Source organism: Micromys minutus, assembly GCF_963924665.1.
Source record: "Micromys minutus genome assembly, chromosome: 12".
Classification (NCBI taxonomy): domain Eukaryota; kingdom Metazoa; phylum Chordata; class Mammalia; order Rodentia; family Muridae; genus Micromys; species Micromys minutus.
The window spans coordinates 155,178-160,986 of NC_137981.1; the positions used below are offsets into that span (position 1 = coordinate 155,178).

At 38.7% G+C, this 5,809-nt stretch overlaps 1 pseudogene across 1 annotated transcript; it reads left to right on the top strand.

The window, feature by feature from the left end:
• The first annotated feature begins 3,263 nt into the window (after window positions 1–3,263).
• Window positions 3,264–3,867, top strand: LOC308427918 (eukaryotic translation initiation factor 3 subunit F-like; annotated as a pseudogene). Its single transcript has one exon. The product of its transcript is annotated as a eukaryotic translation initiation factor 3 subunit F-like (transcript).
• The last annotated feature ends 1,942 nt before the right edge of the window (window positions 3,868–5,809 follow it).

Genomic DNA, 5,809 nt, shown 5'->3' on the forward strand with positions numbered 1-5,809 from the left:
CCTTTCCAGGTAATAGACTCTACTCCCAGGCTTGTACTAGTCTGGTTTAGATTAGTCAAATTGCAAAAATATGCCATCTTTTATTTGAGGCTCATGATACATTATGAAGTGTAACCACTGTCCTCTTGGCTTTCTAGATTTATATATATGCCTAATATCTAGTTTTCAATTAGTGATTATCTTCTTTTATAGATTTATCATTTGAATATCAAACATGCTGTTTCTTTCATTTCAACTCTAAGTTCAGATCCTAGAAATAATCATCATCATCATTTGTACATTGTTATAAAATTGCCTTTATTTGTGTTAAAAATATGTGGAGGTGACTGGAGACATGTCTCAGCAGTTAAGAGCACTGGCTGCTCTTCCAGAGGACCCTTGTTTGAATACTAGCACCCAAGTTGCAGATCTGCAACTCTAGTTGTAGGAAATCCATTGTCCTCTTCTGACCTCTGTGGGCATACACATGGTGCACAGACATATGAACAGGAAAAATATACATAAAACAATAGCATTTTTAGTTTGTTGTTCTCATAGACTAACTTATTTTTCCTTAAGCCTTAGAAGGCTACGTGACAAGTGTACCCAGTACTGGGGACAAGAAGGGGATACAAGGGCATTTTCAAGACTTTCTTTTTAATAATATCTGCAGTGCTATATGGACAATCTCTCCAGATGTATCTTTTCCCTCACAAACAGACACATTATTTTAAAATTAGAGGGAATTACCTTTAAGTGTGCTTTTTCTTTAGAGATGCTATGTGGTGGCTCTTTCTCAAAGGATTCAGGAAATGTCCTTAATTTGTTTCTGAGGACTTTGTTGAGCTGTTTACTTTGCTGGGCTTTCCCGGCTGTTTTCATAGAAAGACATCCTGAATGTGCAGGCAAATGGCCTGCATCACATTTCACTTTTCCCTTTTGCTCTTGAGATGTCTTTTGCAGATGGTCAGGTGGAAGGTTTATTTTTCTGACTTTAGATGCTTCTTGTCTTGGAGTACTGGTTTTTAAAACAACTTCATCCTTACCAGTCATTGAGGGCAGTGGACACAGAGCAAACAGATGAATTCATATCTCAGTTATTTTCTTCACTCACAACCCACTGGCCCATCATTAAGAAATAAACAGGACTGCAGAGATGGTTCAGAGATGCAGCCCTTGTAAGGCCCTAAGTTCAATTCCTAGCACCAGAAAATAATTCTTAAAAAATAAGTGAAAATAATTTACCCTACCGTAGCCTAGAAGAAGACCATGAGGTAACAAACTTAACTTTGTCAATGTTGATTCTTTTTTTTTTTTCTTTCTCATTATGCATCCTGGAACTCACAGACATCTGTCTGCCTTTGCCCTCCAAAGGCTGGGATTGAAACTGTGGTCAACTACACTCAACTAAATTAGATGATCTTTTAATATTACAAAAGAAGCTAGGCATAGTGGTGCATACCTTTAATCCCAGCACTGGAAGGCAGAGGCATGAGACCAGCCTAGTCTCCATAGTGAGTTCCAGGACAGCCAAAGACAGAAGTATTATGTTGAATTTTTACATCATAAGAAATTTACGTAATTTTAAATATTTTGAATGGACAATAGAGAGATGGCTCAGTGGTTAAAAGCACTTGCTATCCTTCCAGAGGACCAAGGTTTGGTTCCCAGCACCACATGGTCAGGCTCACAGCCATCTGTGACTATAGCCCCAGTGGACACAGGACCTGCTTCCGGTCTTTGCAGAAACCAGGCACACTAGTTATAAATGTTGAAATTTCCACAATTTCACCAATGTTAGCTTAATACAAAAGAAAAGCTAGAAATAAAGAAGCTCTCTTAAACCTACATGCTATGTTCCGGTGTCCATCTGCACTCCAAAGTTAACCCTGTAGCACAGCACTCTGAACCCAAATCCCACCCAGAGAAACCTGGTCTCCCAAGAGTGCTGACACGTCTAAGATCACAGGTTCACAGGAGGGACAGGTTCCAGTCAGACTCAGCAAGACCAACGAACATCAGAGATAAACAGACAGTAAGAGGCAAGGGCATGAACCTAAGCAATAGAAACCAAGGCTACAGAAACCAACAGAAAGCTAATTTTCCCACTGCAACAAGTCCTGAATACCCCAACACATTGGAAAAGCAAGATTCAGATTTAAAATCACATCTCATGATGATAATAGAGGACTTTAAGAAGTAAATAAATAACTTCCTTAAAGAAATACAAGAGAATACAGGTATACAGGTAGAAGCCCTTAAAGAGGAAACACAAAAAATCCTTTAAAGAATTACAGGAAAACACAACCAAACAGGTGAAAAAATTTAACAAAACCATTCAGGATCTAAAATTGAAAATAAAAACAATAAAGAAATCACAAGGGGGAGACAACCCTGGAGATAGAAACCCTAGAAAAGAAATCAGGAGTCATAGGTGCAGGCATCACCAGCAGAATACAAGAGATAAAAGAGGGAATCTTAGGTGCAGAAGATACCATGAAAAACATTAACACAACAGTCAAAGAAAATGCAAAAAGTTCCTAATCCAAAACACCCAGGAAATACAGAACACAATGAGAAGACCAAACCTAAGAATAATAGTTATAGAAGAAAGCAAAGATTTCCAACTTAAAGGGCCAGAAAATATCTTCAAAATTATAAATATCAACAAAATTATAGAAGAATACTTTCCTAACCTAAAGAAAGAGATGCTCATGAACATATAGAACTCCAAATAGAGTGGACCAGAAAAGAAATTTCTCCTGTCACATAATAATCAAACACCAGGAGGGATGGGAGCAGGGTGGAAGAAGGGGATAAAATTTCAAATGTAAATAAAGGGAGTATCTAATAAAAAAGAAAAAAGAATAATCAAAAACACCAGCTAGCCTCTCTTTCCCGGCAAAATAGCATCCCTGACAATACTAGCTAGTGTCCCTCCTGTCACTGCAGAGGCAGCCCAGGTGCATACTATCACAGAAGCCCAGGACTCAGCCCCATCCCCACCCACACCAGCTATGACACCAGCTTTGACTCCCTTGGGGGCCCCAGCACTCTTCTCCTCTGATTATGCTGTAACTATGCCTGTACCTCTGGGTCAGACCCCAGCCTCTATGTCAGGCCCACACAGCCCGGGTCTGCCCTCATATGGCCTTTCCCCTGCAGCTGTGGGGTCTGGCTATCCCCAGTCATTTTGGTCTCCATTAATCTTGGACAGCTAAGAGCACAGCAACTAGAAAGATGCATGAGTTATCAAAACCCTACTGGGAACTGTTGACAATCACATGGAATTTGCCAAGAATATGTATGAAATGCATTTTTAAAAGTCTCCCCCAATAGCTTAGCCTAGGTTGGTATGCCACGGGGCATGATATCACGGAACATTCACTGCTGATCTATGAGTACTATAGCAGGGAGGCCCCAAACCACATTCACCTCATGGTGGACTCAGGTTTCCAGAATGGGCACATATAACGGGTGTCCCAAGAAGGACCACGGGATTGATGTTCACACCTCTTACAGTGAAGTATTCGTATTATGACACTGAATGCATTGGAGTTGACCTAATCATGAAGACATGTTTTAGCCCCAACCAGGTGACTCGACTCTCAAGTGACTTACAGCAAGTGGGAGGGACCTCAGCCCATATCTAAAATGCTCTAAGCACTGTATTGCAGTATGCTGAGTATGTGCTGTCTGGCAAAGTGTCTATTGACAACTCAGTAGGCTGCTTCTTGATGGAGCCTTGTCAACCAAGTACATAAGACATCTCCTGATGACTTTAAAACCATGCTCAACAGCAACATCAATGACCTGCTGATGGTGACCTACCTGGCCAGTCTCACCCAGTCACAGATTGCCCTCAATGAAAAACTTGTAAACCTGTGAATTAGCCCCAAGAGACACTTGTTCAGATCAAGTTTTTCACCACAGAACTGAGACCGAAGTGAAGACAAGGAGTTTCTTTGTGACCTTGAGTCACTGTGACTCAGTGATCTGCTTGTGACTCCAAATAAACACAGTTTACCTTTTCTAAATGAAAATAGTCAACACACCTAATAAGCAGTAAGGGAAAAAGGTCAACTACAAAATAAAAGAAGACCTATCAGAAACTTCTCACCAGAACCTCTAAAAGCCATAAGATTCTGAACAGATGTCATACAGACCCTAAGAAAACAAAAGTGCCAGCCCACACCACTATACCCAGAAAAACTCTCAATAAGCATAAAAGGAGAAACCAAGATATTCCATGACAAAACCAAATTTATACAATATTTGCCTACAAACCCAGCCCTACAAAGAATAATAGATGGAAAACTCCAACACAAGAAGAGAAACTACTCTAGGAAAAGCAAGAAAGTAATCTTCTTTCAACAAACCCAAAACAAGATAGCCACACAAACATAATTCCACCTGTAACAACAAAAATAACAGAAAGCAACAATCACCGTTTCTTAATATCTCTTGACATCAACGAATTCAATTCCCCCAATAAAAAGACATAGACTAGCAGACTAGATACATAAACAGGACCCAGAATTTTTCTGAAAACAGGAAATGCACCTCGGTAACAAAGACAGACAATATCTCAGAATAAAAGACTGGAAAAAGATTCTCAAAGCAAATGGTCCCAAGAAACAAGCTGGAGTAGCCATTTGAATATCGAATAAAACCAACTTTCAACCAAAAGTTATCAAAAAATATAAAGAATAACACTTCATACTCACCAAAGAAAAAATCTACTAAGATGAACTCTCAATTCTGAATATCTATGCTCCAAATGCAAAGGTACCTACATTCATAAAAGATAATTTATTAAAACTCAAAGCAAAATTGCACCTCATCCAATAATACTGAGAGACTTCAACACCCCACTCTCATCAATGGACAGATCATGGAAACAAAAACTAAACAGAGAAACAGTGAAATTAACAGAAGTTATGAGCCAAATGGATTTAACAGATATCTATGAAACAATTCATTCTGAAACAAAAGAATACATCTTCTCAGCACCTCATGGTACCTTCTCCAAAATTGACCAAATAATTGGTCACAAAACAGGCCTCAACATATTGAAATAATCCCATGTATCCTAGCAGATCACCATGGACAATAACAACAAAAACAATAGAAAACCCATATACGCATGGAAGCTGAACAATGTTATACTCAATAACAATTTGGTCAAGGAAGAAATAAAGAAATTAAAGACTTTTAGAATTTAATGAAAATAAAGGCACAACATACCAAAACTCACGGAACAGGATGAAAGAAATACTAAGAAAACTCACAGCTCTAAGTGCCTCCTTTAAAAAAAAAAAACTGGAGAGAGCATACACGAGCAGCTTAAACACACACCTGAAAGCTCTAGAACAAAAAGAAACAAATGCACCCAAGAGGAGCAGACAGCAAAATGATCGAACTCAGAGCTGAAATCAATCAAATAGAAACAAAAAGAACTATACAAAGAGTCAACAAAACCAGGAGCTGGTTCTTTGAGAAAATCAACAAAATAGATAAACCCTTAGCCAGATTAACCAGAGGGCACAAAGACAGTATACAAATTAATAAGTCAGAAATGAAAAGAGAGACATAACAGAAACTGAAGAAATCCAAAAAATCATCAGATCCTACCACAAAAACCTATGCTCAAAAAAGCTGAAAAATGTGGAGGAAATGGACAATTTTCTAGACAGATACAAGTTACCAAAGTTGAATCAGGATCAGAAAAAACACATAAACAGTCCCATAAGCCCCAAAGAAATAAAAGCAATCATTAAAAGTTTTCCAACCAAAAAAGCCCAGGACCAGATGGTTTTAGTGCAAAATT